Source organism: Pseudorca crassidens, chromosome Y (genome assembly GCF_039906515.1).
Source record: "Pseudorca crassidens isolate mPseCra1 chromosome Y, mPseCra1.hap1, whole genome shotgun sequence".
Classification (NCBI taxonomy): Eukaryota; Metazoa; Chordata; class Mammalia; order Artiodactyla; family Delphinidae; genus Pseudorca; species Pseudorca crassidens.
Window position 1 is genome coordinate 2,543,821 of NC_090318.1, and position 19,091 is coordinate 2,562,911.

At 47.4% G+C, this 19,091-nt stretch overlaps 1 protein-coding gene across 6 annotated transcripts in view; it reads right to left on the bottom strand.

The window, feature by feature from the left end:
* LOC137217836 (cAMP-dependent protein kinase catalytic subunit PRKX) overlaps positions 1-19,091 on the bottom strand; it is an 84,547-nt gene that overhangs the window by 52,674 nt on the left and 12,782 nt on the right. The window lies entirely within an intron of this gene.

Genomic DNA, 19,091 nt, shown 5'->3' on the forward strand with positions numbered 1-19,091 from the left:
ATAAGTTAGGAGTTTGGGATTAGCAGATACACACTACTATATATAAAACAGGTGAACAACAAGGACCTACTGTAGAGCACAGGAAACTCTACTCAACACCTTATAATAACCTAGAATAGGAAAGAATCTGAAAAAGAATAGATAAGCATATATATAACCGCATCACTCTGCTGTGCGCCTGAAGCTAACACAACATTGCGAATTAACTCTACTTCAATTTAAAAAATTGGATTAAAAAATAAAAAATCAGAAGATAACTCTTTCCATGAAAACTTGTGAGTATCCCTGCCAGGTTCCTCTTTATCCCACAAAGCACTGTATGAGAGGCTAACGAACTCAAAAGTCTAGTACACGTGTTGGTGATTGCCACCGTCCTGTTAAAACAAAACAAAACAAAACAAAGAAGGCTAAGTGTGACACACCCCTCCTCACAAGCTGCTTCCTTTAAGCCATTAATGCCAGCTAAACGCACTCAGTGTTTCTGTGAACACTTGCCAAGGGTTAGAACCAGTGATGCAGATACTAACAGAGAGAAAAATTTAAAAAGTGCAACCACTGCGAACATGAAAGGAAATCAACAGTATAAATGTAACAGGCAATCAAACCCTCTTGTGTACCATAGGCTGTGACACTGTCAACCCAATGTCTCCTCCTCTGTGGTCTCCCACCAGCCCTTCTTCACCCTCTGAGCCTCCCTGTGGGGTGGGGTCCAGCTGCGACCCCTCCCCCCGGCCGGCAATCACTTGGGGCACCTCTGAGATTAAAGCTCCGAAGGCATTTTACCTACGGCCAGAGAAAAGGTAAAGTTGGGGGCAGAAAAATGACATCTGTCTGTGTGAGCCTCTGGAAGCTTACCCAAGACGGCTGTCCTTTCCGCCCGTTTATCGAAGAAATAACGCAGAGGAAGGGCTCTCCCAGGGGAAGGAGGTGTGGAAAGCGGCCAACGAATTGGGGCTCCCTGGCTGGAAAAATGGCCATCAACATGATGAGAAAGCAGGAAGAAAGGAATTCAGGGATGGCTCGAAGACGAAAAAGACCTTCAACGCAACCACGCAGCCACCTTCTCCTCTTCCACAGAGTTGGGAACGCCATTTACGGCACACGGTAACATGGAGAGGAAAACAAAGTTACACCTAAGCAACGCACTTGGGGGGAGGGCCTCTTCTACAAATTGAAATTCTCAAGCTGCAAAATACGTAAGTGCCTCTACTGGCTTACGCAGCTGGGGTGAGGGACATGGCTACGTCACCTTGGCTTTTAAAGCAAGTTCCCAATCGTGAATATTTTATTATCGCGCAAGTAGAAAGCGATGTACACACATGAAGGAAAGAAACTGTGCCAGAAGAAGCCAATGATGAGCCCCAGTACAGGTTTTAAAAGTCCGTCCTCATCAAAAGATGATTCAGAAGTAAGAACAGAATTGTGTCACAGTGAGGCAGCGTTGACAAAGTTCTGCGCAAGCAGGTTCACAGAGACGCAAGTAGGGAAAGGGCCCCGAGGAGAGTGAATGGACACAGGTTAGGGGTTTTCAGGAGATCGCTTGGCAAAGGGCGCAGGAACGGGAACTGAGGACACTGGCATGGCTTCTAGTGCACGTTGTGCCTTTGACTTGCTCTGTGAACCGAACGCAAACAAATGAACCCGTCTGGACTCATACTGTTTTCATCTCTCTGATAGAACAGGTAGGTGACTAGATCGACGTTATCAACGGTCTCGCCACACGCTAAAATTCTAACGATGAAAAGAAAGACAACACGGCTATGACTCAACAGATTTTTTTTTTTTTTTTTACCTTTCTGCCTGCCACATCTTTTAAGCTTTGCTCTGAGCTGTGTGTGCTGTAAACACTGAGAACTCAAAGCAGAGTGCCTGCAGTGCAGAGATGGGGGAACTCCCCCGGCACCACAGTCAGATTACAGGATGATACAGGGAAACCGTCTTGTTGACGGCGGATGAAACCAGCATGCTGTAATTTTTAAGGTGACCGGCTTTAACGCGCTAAAGACCAAACCAACATTCAATGGTGCTGGTATGAAGTCGTTATTGCAGTGGAAAGAAAAAGGACAAACATCTTTTCCTGCTCGCTGTTGGCAGGCTCTCCAATATACATCCCCAGCTCTCCATATCTCCCGTTGGAAAGTAGAAAAGTCCCCCTTTTAGCTTTGCTGCAGGTAAGGATGGTTACATGACCCACCTCCGCCCAATAAGAGATGAAATGGAATATTATTCAGCGTAAAAATGAAGGAAAGCCTTGTTGATTATCTATTTTATATATACTAGTATGTGTAAGTTAATCCCAGGTTCCTGACTGATTCCTCCCCCTCACGTTTCCCCTCTGGTAAACATAAGTTTGTTTTCGAAATCTGTGAGTCTGTTTCTGTTTTGTAAGTAAGTTCATTTATATCATTTTTAATTAGATGCCACAGATGAGTGACAGCGTATGATCTTTGTCTAACTTACTTCACTTAGTGTGATAATCAACTATACTCCAATAAAATTAAAAAACGAAGGAAATCCTGCCACTTGGGACATCACGGATGAGCCCCGAGAGCATTAGGCTAAGTGAAGTAAGTCCAACAGAGAAAAACGCACACTGTATGATCTCATATATATGAGGAATCTAAAAAAGGGCAAACTCATAGAAACAGAGTCGACGGTGGTCGCCAGAGGTGAGGGGTGAGCGATCGGGGGAATGGATGAAGGGGGTTAAAAGGTAGAAGGTTACAGTTACAAAATAAATAAGTCCTGGGAATGTCAGGTACGGCATGGTGACTACAGTTAGTAACACTGTATTGTTTACTTGAAAGCCGCGAAGAGAGTAGATCTTAAAAGTTCTCATCACGAGAAAAAAATGTGTAACTATGTGAGGTGATGCATGTTAACTAGATAGACTGTGGTGATCAGTTTCCAATATATACGAATATCCAGTCATTGCGTTGCACACCCAAAACTAATACAGCGTTATACATCAAACACATCTCAAAAAAACGCGGAAAAAACAAACAAACCTATTTCTCAACTACACTCCAGTAAAAATTTAAAAAATAAATAAAGGGGTCACCTTGAACACAAGGTATCACTTTACTGTGAAGTCACAACAGAGGGGGAAAAAAAAAAAGAACTGCAGAGTGAGGTGTGGGAAAGCACAGAAAATGCATTTCGCAGGGTCAGGAGGGACTGACCTGCCGTCTTCCTCAGCCCCAAACCCACAAACTGTCCCGAGAGGAGGGAGGTCACACAGGGACCATGGCAAAGCCTTTGCCCTGCAGACGCCAGGTTAAAAAAAAGCGACCACCTTATTTTGTCTTTGAAAACCCATAATGTAAATGAAGCAGGTGGAAAATCAAAGCTACTAGGATTTAAGTTCGTGTGGGTCATTGTAAGTTTGCTGGAACTGAAAACACTTGGGGGGAAATCCACACAGAATGGGGACCGTAGGAGTAGCGTGGAATGCCAGGGAATTACAAAAGGAGAAAACGGAAACCACTCTGGGTTTTATCTCGGGGTATGGGGATCACAGGGGTAATGACAGAAATGATAGGGAGGCCACGCCCTCTGATTTCACCCTCCATCCCCCTCTGGTCTCCCCCCTTTTCCCGCACCACGTTCTGCAGAAAAAATCCACTAATGGACCAACACACCAGAAAACCGACATCGCCCATGTGGACCCTACGCAACCTCTGTCCTGGGAGGGGACCCACAGTGGGCCTGGTCCTGTTTGCCTCACCTACACACAGTTTTTCTAACCCTCCTCCCACCAGTTGAGGGTTGAATTGTGTCCCACAAGAGACAGATTCAATTCCTAACCCTGGAACCTGGGAACGGGAGCTTATTTGGAAACAGGGTCTTTGCAGAGGTGATGAAGGGAAGGGTCTGAGATGAGGTCCTCCTGGATGAGGGTGGCCCTACATGCAATGACAGGGTCCTTCCAAGAGACGGAAGAGGAGAGACCCAGACACAGAGGAGAAGCCCCGGGAAGACAGAGGCAGAGACGGGAGGGATGTGGCCGCAAGTCCAGGGACGCCTGGAGCCCCCAAAAGCTGGAAGAGGCGGGAAGGACACTCCCCTGGAGCCTCTGGAGGGAGCGCGGCCCTGGGACACCTTGACTTCAGACATCTGGTGTCCAGGATTCAGAGAGGATGAATGCCTATGGTTTTAAGCTCCCTAGTTTGGTGGTAATTTGTTACGGCAGCTCCAGGGGTACAAATTCAAGCAAGCAATGCAACGATTCTTCTAGCATCCTTATTATCTAATCACCTAATCCTATGTGTTCATGTTTTTGCATACAGAACCTAACAGGATTTTTACTTATCTTCCTCCCGTTTGAGAACACGTCTGGAAATGAAAATTTACGTTTTTCAAACACCCCAACAGGGATCTGCTCAAGTCTTTTGATACACTGATGTAGTTTGGGAAATCCGGGGAAATTTAAGGGCCAGCACTGAGGACACCACACTCAACTGTCTTTGTCCAGATAGTTGATGAGGAGATACTCAACGAAAACTCTAGAATTCATAAAATGAAAAGCCGGTCTGTTCTGGAAAAGTGATGAACTTTCCAAAAGCTTATCAAAAGAAGCATGCAGGGTTTCCCTGGTGGCGCAGTGGTTGAGAGTCCGCCTGCCGATGCAGGGGACACGGGTTCGTGCCCCGGTCCGGGAAGATCCCACATGCCGCGGAGCGGCTGGGCCCGTGAGTCATGGCCGCTGGGCCTGGGCGTCCGGAGCCTGTGCTCCGCAACGGGAGAGGCCACAGCAGTGAGAGGCCCGCGTACCACAAAAAAAAAAAAAAAAAAAGAAGCACGCAAACCAGGAGTCTGCTTCAAGACAGAATAGGATGATAGCTAATAACAGCAACATTTTCTGGGCAAAGGAAACACTGCTGGGTTTCTGCTCCGGTGGGGTAAGCCCCATGGCTGTCCTCACCAGGAACACGCCCCCGCCAGAAAAGGGAATTTCTCTTGGAGTCTCTGACACAGGCAGTTTTGCCAGAGAGACAGCCAAATTCCACATTCCCTTTTATGAACTGCATTTTCATTTCATGTTTTAATTACTGGAAGTGAGAAGATTCCTCCTCTTACAAAGGATTTTGTAAAAGTGTATACGCATAATGTCTCCTGCGAAAATGCACATACTTAAGCTTACCGTTATGACACAGAAGTCTGGCTTCCCAATGACTGTTTTTTTAATCCTTGAGACTGCAGCAATCAAATGAAATATGCAATACCCCTCTATCTATTTCTAGATACCTCTGACAAAATTTAACCTTTAAGAAACACACTGCTTTTTTATGACTTTACATCGTGGAGACCATCGGCAGTGACTTTATCTTACACGCTTCCGTCTTGTGCTTTAAGGAAAAAAGACTCCACAAGAAAGGACGTATCCACGCTTTGATGATGAAAGGGGTAGAAACAAATCCTTTGAGGACACGTTTAAGGAGAACATTTATTTCACAAATAAAGGAAAAGACAACGTGAAATAACAGGATCATTGTAACAACCCGTGGAGCAGAATTAAGATAGAAACTCCACCAAGGTGGAAACTAGCCAAGACTGGTTAAATGTGCAAAGGGAGTCCTGTACATAAGAACCGTATTTCCTGTGTTCTGTTGAAAATTAGGGAACTGAACCAGTTTTTAACCTGACGAGAAATCACCTTTTCTTTTCTTCCTGTTTCAGAGATTCAGAAATAGTACTGGTTCCCTAAAAATGACTGAGTTCATGCTCTGAAGGGTCTGCTCTAAAAAGGATGAGCTCTGGGGGGAGGGATAAATGGGGAGACTGGGATTGACACATACACACTATTATATATAAAACAGATAACTAATAAGGACCTGCTGTAGAGCACAGGAAACTCTACTCAATACTCTGTAATGGCCTATTTGGGAAAAGAATCTAAAAAAGAGTGGATATATGTATATGTATTACTGACTCACTTTGCTGTACACCTGAAACTAACACACTGTAAATCAACTGTACTCCCATAAAAATTTCAAACAATAGGGGCTTCCCTGGTGGCGCAGTGGTTGCAAGTCCGCCTGCCGATGCAGGGGACACGGGTTCGTGCCCCGGTCCGGGAAGATCCCACATGCCGCGGGGCGGCTGGGCCCGTGAGCCATGGACGCTGAGCCTGCGCGTCTGGAGCCTGTGCTCTGCAACGGGAGAGGCCACAGCAGTGAGAGGTCCTCATACCGCAAAAAAAAAAAAAAAAAAAAAAAATTCAAACAATAAATCAATAAATAGGATGACACCTCGTCCACACAGCAAGGGAGGGGCAGTTATCTGAATATGCAAACAATTCTTAAACACACACACACATTTTCCATTCTGGGTCACGCTGGGGATGAAACAGTTCTGAACAGGAGGTACCACGGCTCTGGGGATGGATTCGGGGGTCTGAGATGTCAAGGCCTGTCTTTCACATCTATGGGCCTAATCCAGCAACGGAAGACATCAGCTTCATCCTTCTAATCCATTCTTTACCCAAAGATCCCAGGGTGGCCTCCCGGGTGTTACCTTCTTACAAGGGACCCAGAATCAAAGCTCAGATTTCGTGCAGAAAGTCTCTCAGTTGCCTCCACTCTTACCAAAGGAGGCCCACTCGGGAGATCCTGTAAAGCCAGGTCTTGGTTTTAACTTCGTCCTGTGTTTACGGAGGATGTTATCACTGGGGGTCCCGGAGGAGGACTCAGGGGGACTCCCCTCTGTGGACTATTCTACAACTTCTCCTGCGTCTTCAACTGCTGAATGAATCGTCTTCAACTAGTTCATCATAAAAAGTTCTTGTAAAAAATCGCGTCTGTCGTACACCCTGGAGGATCCTATGCCCCACGTGACCATCTTCAAGAAGCCCTGTGTCCGAAATCCATAGATTCCAGGTTCGACCAGAGACACTTCGCTAAAGGCATCGGTCGAGAAGGACCGACTGTACCAGCTCACCTGCCTTCTTTTTCGTAACCTGACTGTATCCCCCCCACCCCTGTCAAAAACAGGAAGGAACGGATACACAGATACGTGGACAGATAGAAAGAATGGAGAGATGGACGAAGGAGAGACAGATGACAGATAGATACGGGCTTTGTAAGCCTATTTCCAAGAGAGGAGACAAAACCTCATCACAGTCCACCTGACAATTACCTGTAATCTCCATCTTCATTTAGTAACAGCCGACGCAACCTTAGGACAGTCCAAACCACTCTATCAAACCTTAAAGCACAGAGAGCTGGGAAGAGGATTAAATACACCCGTCACCCAGCTTCTGACGTCAAGAAACCTCACTCCTGAAGACTCCTGGGATCCGGACGCCAACTAATTTCAACTCACTTCCCACAGCCGTCTGATACAGAGAAACCTTTTTTTGTTTAATATTTATTTTACTTATTTTATTTTTGGCTGCGTCGGGTCTTAGTTGCGGCATGCGGCGGGCTCCTTCGCTGCGGCGTGCGGGCCTCTCTCTAGTTGTGGTGCGAGGGCTCAGTAGTTGTGGCGCGCGGGCTTAGTTGCTCCGCGGCATGGGGGATCTTAGTTCCCCAACCAGGATCGAACCCACGTCCCGTGCACTGGAAGGCGGATTCTTAACCACTGGACCACCAGGGAAGTCCAGAGAAAGCTATTTTTTTTAATGGAACTATAGGTAATTTACAATGTTGTGTTAGTTTCAGTTTACAGCAAGTGATTCAGTTCTTTATATATATATATATATATATTCTTTTTCAGATTCTTTTCCATTATACGTTATTACAAGATATTGAGTACAGTTCCCTGTGCTCTACAGTAGGTCCTTGTTGTTTATCTATTTTATATATAGTAGTGTGTCTCTGTTAACCCCAATCTCCTAATTTATCTCTCCCTCCCATGACCCACTATCCCCTGGTAACCAGAAGTTTGTTAGAGGTAAAGCTTTTCAGGGGAGCATCTCAGGATCACAAAGAGACCAACTGCAAGAGTTCTCAGTGAGTATCCACCCCATCCTGGAACAGTCTGCACCCGCCCCTTGTATACAGAGCAGAATCATACCTGTTTATACCGGCAGGAAGGGAGCTGAGCCAGAGCTCAGAAAGAGGTGACCCAACCATCTCTAAAGAGAGACCTGCCTTACCGGCCATCCCATCCCCTGCACCCTCCACCTCTCTGTAACCTGCGATCTCTCTTGAAGTTACGATGCTCAGTGTGCCTTGCACTGGTGTATCCCAGATGCTAACAAAACAGAACAGGCATGGCCAAGGGGACAGAGAGTGTGGGTGGAGGAGACCCAACCTGCCCTGAAATGCAGGAGAAAAGACAGCCGACAGGCCAGTGCGGGGGGGTGGGTAAAAATGCCACAGGAGCAGCGCTTCCAAGAAAGCACGGCATCTCTTCCCCGTGGCGCTGGGAAAGAGGATGCGGCGGAAAAGGCGCTTCAACCCAGGTCCCCTCAGCGGGAGCAGAATCCCCACACCCTGTGTGTCACCTGCTGGGCCAGGGGGTTGAGCTCTGCGTTGGGTTTCGAGGGAACACTCTTCTTCCTCACACTTCTATATGGTCGAGGTAGGTTAAGGTACAGAGGCTAACACAGGATGTATATAATATTAAGGGTTGCAACTGGGAGACTTCTGAGCGACCCAGCGACCCTCAAGGGGCTACAGAGGGGTCTGGACCACGCTTCAGAGCCGAGGCTGCCTGAGGATCACACACCGCCGGCCTCGTCGTACCGTGGCCTCTGATGCAGCCATTCTGCAAGATGGGGGCTGGACAGAGGGTGACATACCCCCAATGCGCTAGCATGCCCAGACGTGGGAAGAATTCAGCGGACCCGCAGGTGAGCCTGGGACACGGCAGGCAGCCTCAGCCTCAGCAGCGTCACCTGGCCACCCGGGGGGATCCGGGGGTCCCATCCAACTCCCTTCCACCACCCGTGCATCCCAAGTGTCATCAGCAGTCACCCCCTTTGCCTGGAACCCCGCCTGCAAGGTGTCAGGAATCACTTGTCTCCTCCACCCAACGGGAGCAAAGGTTTTATCTCCTCAACTGTTTAGACAAGTGAAATTAGTTTGCAGATGTTTAAACCAATTGAAAAAGGGATCTATAATTTCTAAGGAGGCTGAAAGAAGGCAGTATATGAAGAAAACGTCAGTCCACTCTTGATAGTGATATGTGCTCCTCTATGTTGAAAAGACTTTTTTTAAAAAAATAAATAAATTTATTTATTTATGGCCGCGTTGGGTCTTCGTTGCTGCGCGCGGACTTTGTCTAGTTGCGGCGAGTGGGGACTATGCTTTGTTGCGATGCGCGGGCTTCTCACTGAGGGGGCTTCTTTTGTTGTGGAGCACGGGCTCTAGCCACACGGGCTTCAGTAGTTGTGGCCTGCGGGCTCAGTAGTTGTGGCTCACAGGCTCTAGAGCGCAGGCTCAGTAGTTACGGCGCACGGGCTTAGTTGCTCCGCGGCATGTGGGATCTTCCCGGACCAGGGCTCGAACCCGCGTCCCCCTGCACTGGCAGGTGGACTCCCAACCACTGCACCACCAGGGAAGTCCCTGAAAGGGGCTTCTGCAGAAAGATACAAGATACTAAGCTGGGTACCTGGAGTTGGCTAGGGGATGTGGTGATGGAGGCAGATGGGGGCCAAAAACAGGGATGCATTTCCATGTATAATTTTCATTTTTTAAATCTGTGAGCTGTAGAAATGTTTCAGGTACATGATAGTTAAATCTATGTTCAATTGATCAATTCAATAAACATACATTATATAATTATTGCAAGATAATTACTACACCATAATGAAAGAATGTATCATTGTAAACCCCAGTTCTTTTCTTTGAGGTTTCCCCCCTTTAAGGTAACATCAGAAAAGCTTATAAACTACAATACATGACATCATGTGTCCCAAGCCTACAGTTCTCCTTTTCAGAGTTGGCTTTTGGAAATTACGGCTGCAAACTAGTACAAACTTCTGTTTTACAGGCGAAAAAAAAAATCTTTAGAAGGTGTTTATTAAAGAATGTGTGCTAACTCAGATTAAAATTAGAACTGTGGAACTGTACACTTTGAAAGGGTGAATTTTACGGTTTGTGAATTATCTCTTAATAAGCAAAATTTACCCCCAAAAATGTGTGCTTTGGATAAAGCTCTGAGGATTTTTTTTTTTTAAACTTGGAACCTTCAAAGATCAGCTGATTAAACTGGACACAATTCAGCTGAGCCCTGGGTGGGAGGGGTTAGAGTTGTGAGTTCACTAGTCTAGACAGATTTAAAAAAAACAAAAACAATCAGTTCTCTCAAAATGTTGCTGTGTCAAGCCACATTCCCTTTCACAGAGCCCTCCTGTAGAACAGATATTTCAGACACACAATTCTTCTATTTACAGATTAATTACTAAGCTACACTCTCTCTTAAGAAAGATACAAAGTGTATAATCACGCAAGAAAAAAGAAACACAGGAAGTCCCTCACACCAACCCCAACGCTAAGGAATGTAACACAAGGAAACGTCTGGAATCCCTGGCCCTGCACTGGGCTCCCCAGGAGCAGATGTGAGGGACCTGGAACCGCGCTGGGTGACTCTTCACCCAGGAGCACAAAGGCTGGTCTTTGTATTCTGACAACACCATCCGGGCAGGTTAAAAGTCACAGCCTGGTACTGCATCCAGGGTGGGATGTGATGATGTCATAGCACCCTGCAAAGTTACGAACAATGCCCCTCAGCGTAATTGACACTCTGGGTTAGATAATTCGGGGGTTGGGGGGGAGGGCGTGTGCTGGGCACTGTGGGCTGTGGAGCACGATCCCTGGTCTCCACCCGCCACATGTCAGTAGACACCCCCCCCCGCATGTGTGACACCCCAAATGCCTCCAGACATTGTCAAGTGTCCCCCCGAGGAGCAGAATCCCCTTGGTTGAAGACCACTGGTATAGACAGATGGATGACAGATGGACGACAGATAGAAGATAGATAATAGGTAGGTGGTAGATGATAAGTAAGAGTGATGACAGATGACAGCTAGATAGAAAAAGGTAATAAATGGATGGATGGATGGATACATGGATAGAAAGATACAGAAGACAGATGATAAATGGATGGATGATATAGGTATAGATGGATACATACATACATAATAGAGAAATACAGAGATGGTAGATAGATGATAGAGAAATATAGACAGACAGTAGATGGATAAATAGATAATAGGTAGAGTGGTAGATGACAGATGGATAGATAGATATGGATAGATGAAAGATTTATAGTTTTGATAGATGGTGCATAGATATAATAATGATAGGTGGATGGATAGATGATTGATAGACAGACAGACAGACAGACAGGGTCTCTCATGTCAACGCAGAGTTTCTCTGCCTCAGCACTACTGACACTGGGGCTGGATGAATCTCAGATGCGGGGCGTGCTGGGCCCAGCTTCCCTGGTCTCCATCCCCCCAGGTGTAACCATCAATAATGTCTCCAGACTCTGCCAAGTGTCCACTGGGGGCAGCATTGCCCCCCGTTCAGAAGCACCAACTTGGAGCAAGACAGCCCAGTCGAACTTTCTGTGGTGACAGAAACAGTCTACGTCCGTGCCGTCCAACCCGTGGCCACAAGCTCACAGCGGCTCCAGAGACTGGGCGACTGGCTTTGATCGTCTTTCACGTGGCCAGCAGCTGTCATACCGGACAGCCTTCAAGGTGCCGCAACTCAGCTCACGCTCAATTCCTGCGTCAAGTGTCAACTTGCCCCTCTGGAAATGTAGAGAATGCTGTACCTCTGACAACAGATGGTTTGTGTGGCCCACGCTGTGAAGACCACCTAGCTCTCTAAGCAAAAACGGGGTCCGGGACTTCCCTGGTGGTGCAGTGCTTAAGACTCCGCACTCCCAGTGCCGGGGGCCCAGGTTCGATATCTGGTCAGGGAACTAGATGCCACATGCATGCCACAACTAAGAGTTCGCACGCTGCAACCAAGGAGCCCGCGAGCCGCAACTAAGACCCAGTGCAACCAGATAAATAAGTATTAAAAAAAAACTACTGAAATATTGCTGTGTGTTGGACGCTCTGCACGATTCAGAAACAGCCACAATCCACACAAGGCTGGTCCCTGATATCTTAGTTTTGTTACCATCGTGCGGGAAAGGCTGACAGTAAACGTTAATGACAACAGCCATCCTGACTCTGACGCGCTCATCTGTGTTTCAGGGGCTTCTAAGGCTGCAGGACTTCAGGACACAGGTGTGCTGAGGTACATACGGATGGACCTCACCTCGGGGTGAAGGTCGGGAAAGACGTTCATTTTTGAGGAAGGGAAGTTTCCAGTGGAAATTGGAGAGTTGGGCGGACTGGAAAGTAGAGGCTCACTGAAGTTAAGGACGGGTGGGACTTCCCTGGTGGCGCAGAGGCTAAGAATCTGCCTACCAATGCAGGGGACAGGGGTTCCAGCCCTGGTCCGGGAAGATCCCACATGCAGCGAAGCAACTAAGCCCGTGCAGCACAACTACTGAGCCTGCGCTCTAGAGCCCGCGAGCCACAGCTGAGCCCACGTGCCACAACTGCTGAAGCCCTTGCGCCTACAGTCCGCAAGAGAAGCCACCACAGTGAGAACCCGCGCACCGCAACGAAGAGTAGCCCCCACTCGCCGCAACTAGAGAAAGCCCGCACGCAGCAACGAAGACCCAATGCAGCCAAAAAACTAAACTAAACTAAAATAATTAAAAATTAAAAAAAAAAGGAAATTAAGGATAGCAAAGGCCACAGAGAGAATGGAGATTCGTGAGGATGGAGGAAACAGGGCAAGAGAAGGCGGGGATTCTGAAATCCTTCCACTGTGTTCTTTAGGCAACGGATTACAGGAACTCACGCGGCGGGCAGGGGGAAGTGACTGGCTCCTCTGAGTTCGGCGTGCTTTCCGTTTTGTTTCAGAGATTTCCCTGCGGTTGCAGAAGCCAGTAGGAAGGACGAAAGACTAGTGTGGAGCGAAAGAACAGATCCTGCATGAGGCTGGAGGGGATGGGCTGGGAGAGGGAGGGAGGAGATGCCCACAGGGTAGCACTGAGGCATCTGAGAAGGTCGTGATTTAAAACTTGAAAAAAGAGCCTGTACTTTTATGAAGATGTATTTTATATAACTTAACAACGCTAAAATATAGTAAGATCTTTTGAGAATGTTATTGTAATATATGTTATTGTTTGCACAGACTTTTATGCATAATTCACTCTAAAAGTATACAGTGTATGCTCTAAGAAAGAAAGAAAAAAAAAAAAGACAGGAAACCCTGGCAGGTGTCCAAAGGGCCCACTGAGTTGTTCTGTTTTGGGGAGGGTGGTGACAAGTTCCATGTTGGACCCTGCGGATGTCTGGAGGAGCAGGGATGTACTTACTGGGTTCAATCGAGCCCCCAAAGATTCATGTCCACCCAGAACCTTAGGATGGGACGTTATTTGGAAACAGGGTCTCTGCAGATGTGATGAAGTGAAGAGTCTGAGATGAGGTCCCCCTGGAGGAGGGTGGCCCTACATCTAATGACAGGGTCCTTCTAAGACACAGAAGAGGAGAGACACAGACACAGAGGAGAAGCCCTGTGAAGCTGGAAGGCAGAGACGGGAGGGACGCGGCCACAAGTCCAGGGACGCCTGGAGCCCCCAGAAGCTGGAAGAGGCAGGAAGGACCCTCCCCCGGAGCCTCTGGAGGGACCACGGCCCTGGGACACCTTGACCTCACACGTCTGGTCTCCAGGACTGGGGGAGGATGGATTCCTGTTTCTGTAGGTCACCTGGTTTGTAACGATTTGTAACAAGAGCCCCGGGAAATTAATATAAGGGACCCCCTGGATGTCGGGGAGAGAGAGACAAACCCACCCAACAGGGTCTGCCTTGGAGACCACCCTGCAGCTCGCAAGAGCAAGGTGCAGGTGACGGCTGTGCCTTTGGCCACCAGCTCCAGGATGATAACTACAGTCACAAGCATGGATCAGATCACCCTTTGGACTTTAGAAAATTCTCCTTTGTAATACCCAGCCATCCTGTTGGAAACTCTTTTGTTTCTCTCTTATTGGAACTTCCTATTATTGTTGATGGATACAGTATCTTGTCAAACTTCTCTGAAAATGACTCAAAGTGAGACTTTTAACAAAATTCCTTACGTTCCCTTGTTTTCACCTTCTCTTAGGTTCCCTAAATTATTGGCTTTCTCTGGGATCTCAAGTCTTCTGCTATCTTGATGTCTCAGACTGTGTAAACCGATTGAACAAGGCGAGTTTGGTGGCTGTTTCCTGTTAAGAATGAGGGTCTTCAGATGACCACTCAAGTTTCCACGTGTGAGTGAGGCTGGGACCCTCGGCATGAGAGCATTAGGAGAACGTTACCCTTAGAGGGCAACCACTGCCTTCCGTCTCTTTACTGAATAAACTGTTCCAACAGCGCTGATGGTTTTCTGGGCACCGTGCTCATCACAGGAGCTGTAGAGTTCTCCAGGGATCCCTGAGCTTCCTTACTCAAGCCTTACTTTTTTTTTTTTTGGCCCCGCCGTGTGGCTTGCGGGGATCCCCGTTCCGCGACCAGGGATCGAACCCGGGCCCTCGGCAGTGAGAGCACCGAGTCCTAACCCCTGGGCCGCCCGGGAAGGCCCACTCAATGCTCACTCTTGTCACAGCTCGTCTGGGGTCTGGCGTGTCCCGCCCTCCCCATGCTGCTTCGTCCACACTGTCCTACACGCTGGCGTGTGCTCTGGGCTGCCCCGAAGTCGGATGCAACTTCTAACCTGTGCGTGACACCTGCAGCTCCTTCGTGACGACTGTCTGTACCTACGTTATTCCTGTGTTCCTGAAAATAAACTGTATTATCAGTTTAATGGAAACTTGGGAGAGGGAGACTATGAGGGGTGTGCGTGTGTGTGTGTGTGTGTGTGTGTGCGCGCGCGTGTGCGCACGTACCAGCAAGCAGGTGGCATCTGTGTGCAGTCAGGTTGCCACACGACATCAGACGTCTCTGCACTACTGATACTATGTATACGATCAACAACTAATGCGAAGCTACTGTGTAGCACAGGGAACTCTACTCAGTGCTCTGGGGTGACCTAAATGGGAAGGAAATCCAAAAAAGAGGGGATAAATGGATACGTAGAGCCGATTCACTTCGCTGTACAGCAGAAACTAACGCAACACTGTAAAGCAACTATACTCCAATAAAAATTAATTAATAAAAAAGTCTCTGATGATATTTACAATGGAGAGAGGCCGGAAATAAATTACACACACACACACACACACACACACACACACACACACACACACTGGCAGACCTCAGAGACACAAGTTGGGTTCCAGACCAACTCAATAAATCAAATATGGCAATAAATCGAGTCACAGGAATTTTTCTGGTTTTCCAGGGCGTATAAAAGTGATCTGTCCCAGTTGACAGACTCCCCTGTAGTCTGTTAAGTGTGCAATAGCATTCTGTCTAAAAAAACAATGTACAGACCTTCGCTTTACAATAGCTTCTTGCTAAAAACTGCAAACCATCCTCCGAGCCTTCAGGGACTCGTTGCAGTAACATCCAAGTTCCCCGGTCACAGATACCATGACACATATCATCACAATGAAAACGTTTGAAATATGGCGAGAACGACCACAATGTGACCCAGAGACACAAAGGGAGCAAGTGCTGTTGGAAAAGTGGCACCAACAGGCTTGCTCGAGGCGGGGCTGCTACACCGTCAATTTGTAAAAAAACGCGGCATCTGCGAAGTGCGATAAAGTGAACTATGCCTGTGTGTAAATATATTTAAAACTGTAACTTTCGCTACATCTTCTCAAGGAAGATGTAGCTTGTCTTCTGCTGACAAACTCCATCTTCCCATCAGTGAAGGTGTTTTGCCCGTTTGAAAGTGTTTTGTTATGAAATCCTCAAGTAACCACAAGAATATGGTTCATGTAGAAACAGAAGAGATGCTATAAGGGGTCCGTGTGGAACGTGCAACCAGAGATGTTTAGGAAATGGCATCTGGTATTCAATCACTTTTGGAAAATACACGTATGCCTCTGGACATTCACTTATACTAGGGAAAGGAGGTCTTTTTGACGTGTCATTTATCCCAGGTATCGTAATGAATCAGGGGACAGCCGAGAATTTTATTAAAGAGCTGTTTCCATTGGTATCCCTAACAGTGTCTGAGAAATCACTTAAAAACGATCCTGAGGTCGTGGCACCCCAGAAGGAAGGAATTCTGACGTCTGATTTTGTTGACCTATACGACTGCTGAGATTCTTAGGTGTGTAAGCTGTGCTGTCCAATGAGGTAGTCACCAGACACATGTGGCTTATTTAAAGTCCAATGAAGTGAGGTGGAGTCAAATAAGGAAGTTGATGATGACCCAGCAATCCCTCTCCTGGGCATATATCCAGACGAAACTGTAATCCGGAAAGACAATATGCACCCCTATGTTCACAGCAGCACTATTCACGACAGCCGAGACACGGAAGCACCTAACGTCTATCGACAGGGGAATGGATACAGAAGATGTGGTACATATATACAATGGAATACTATTCAGCCATAAAAAAGAATGATGAAATAATGCCATTGGCAGCAACAATGGATGGACCTAGAGATTATCATACTAAGTGAGGTAAGTCAGAAAGAGAAAGACAAATATCATATGATACCACTTATATGTGAAATCTAAAATACAACACAGATGAACTTATTTACAAAACAGAAATAGGCTCACAGACATAGAAAACAGACCTGTGGTTGCCAAGGGGGAGGGGAGGTGGGGGAGGGATGGAGTGGGAGTTTGGGATTAGCGGATGCAAACTATTATGTATAGGATGGATAGATAACAAGGTCCTGCTGTAGAGCACAGGGAACTCTATTCAATATCCTGTGACAAACCATCATGGAAAAGAATGTTACACATGTATCACCGAATCACTTTGCTTTGCTGTACACCTGAAACGAACACAATACTGTACAACAACTATACTTCAATAAAATAAATTTTAAAAAAAGAAGCTGGTACCTCAGCTGGTCACCATAGCAACATCGATTCTAGGACATGGTCCTCACGGCACCCGGTTCTCTTGGACCGCGCTGCTCTATAGAATCCAAGAACAGGAGAAGTTTGCCATGAGAGAATCCAGGAGAGGCAGACGACTCAAGAACGAGGCACGCGAACTTGCTGAACTGGTCCTGCGGAGTCTACTCGGGAGCCTGGCTCATTTGCGTGATAGCGCTGAGGCCGCCATGCTGCTCCCAAACTACTGAGAATCATCCTTATGATAGGGGAGGGTCAGGGTTCAGCCCTAGACTTATTCTTGGTAACAGAAAACAGTACTAACGTTGCATAATAGTCTTTACAATGTTTAGACCGTTCGCGTGATGGTTAATGGAAAGCACGGATCCTGCTGAAATATCCCCAGCTGAGCAACCGCTGGGTTCCCGGAGCACAAGAAGCTTTCTTCTTCTAAAGCCCCGACCCCGATCCTCGTCTCTTCTCTCTGTTGCTGACCACATCCCTGAGAGGTGACCCTTCCATTCTTCCAACTGACCTCAGGCTCTGAACTCTCGCCAGGGTAACTGACAGCCAGCAACACATCCATTCTTCCAGTGTCTGGCTGGACAAATCTTCTGGGGTCCCTACTGTGCCCCAGGGTACAGAGTGATACACACACTGTGTGGTAGACATAGACCCAGGGCACCTGCAAGCCCGTCAATGTCCACTTCAGAGCCCCCCACGCTCAGAGCAGCACCTCTCAGACTCTCTGATCTCAGGATTTCTGGATGCGCTAGAAATCTATCGAGATCCCTGAGGAGTGTTTGTTGGTGTGGGGCGTGGGGGTGCCTCTCCATAGCAGCCATAGTAACAAGTAAAACAAAAATAAAGAAAATGCAAGAGCCCTCAAGGATGCATTTCACTGGTGGTCAAAGAGGCAACCATGATCCCAGGTCAGGCGGCCACTGGAAACTCCACCCAACACTCATGCGAGAAGGAGAGAGGAAAAAAAAGCAAATAATGCTTTCGTATTCTTACAAAAGTCATAGTGACCTCAGAGTCCCACAAGGAACTCCCATGGGCCCCAGGACCCCACTCTGAGAACCACTTGCATCTCAGCTATGGACCGACCGTAGCAACCCATCGCGTAACCGATGCGGTCTTTCAAGAGGCATTTCATTCTGCCTCTTAAACAGACTATTTTGCAAGAGCCAGCATTTTCCAAACTGGATAAAGAAATATTTTTACAGCCTTTTTAGTTTAGGCTCTGCAAAGCAGACACATTTTGAGTTGAGTTTGTTAGGTATTACAATCCGCCCTTTTCAGTCTCATTTAGTATCTATTTTGTGATCATTTAAGAGCTCACGGCACTAAATACGGGCATTCTGAAAACCTGAACAAACGACACATAATCAAATATAACTGTCTCCCATTCAAAGTCTTTCTGATGATTCCTACTTCAAACCACAACCTTCTCACCAAGATCAAAGGTGTCATTTGAGAATGTGACGAAGACCCACTTTCCCTCAACCATCTTCCTCCAGGATTTCCTACCAGTCAAGGATATCCAATTCCCACAGCATAACCCTCATTCCCCAAAGACTAAGGGCGGAGACCAGGGGGTCTGGGAGGGAGCGACCTAAGGGTCCCCAGGAGTCATCTTAAAAGTCCCCCGTGGCCCCAGGTTGGGGTAAGCGTCCACCCTTCATCTTTGCACGACACAGGCGAACCACGTCCCGGGAAAGTACATGGAATCCAAACATCTACTAAGAAGACAGAAACGAGTGTCTCCCAATGCCCATGCCTGAGCCTTGCCCAGCTGGAGCCAGAGAACATGTTCGTAACCCAAAGTACACTCCTCTACAAGCCCGGGCACGGCCAGTCCATGCAAAGTCAGGACAGCCAGAGACCTGTTTCATGCCAGCCACTTGGCAAGTCAAGTTTAATGCTGGCAACAAATAAAATCGATAGAAAGACAATGTCTCCAATTCCTCCAGAGCCTTGATAAAAGCTGCTCACTCCATCTCGACGGCCCCCCTGCAAACCTGTGGTCTTTCAGGAATCCACATGTAAGACTCCTGCTGTCTGTGCTACTGAGCGATTCCTGGGCTGGGCTGGCGTCCTCATTTTAGACTAATCCTGC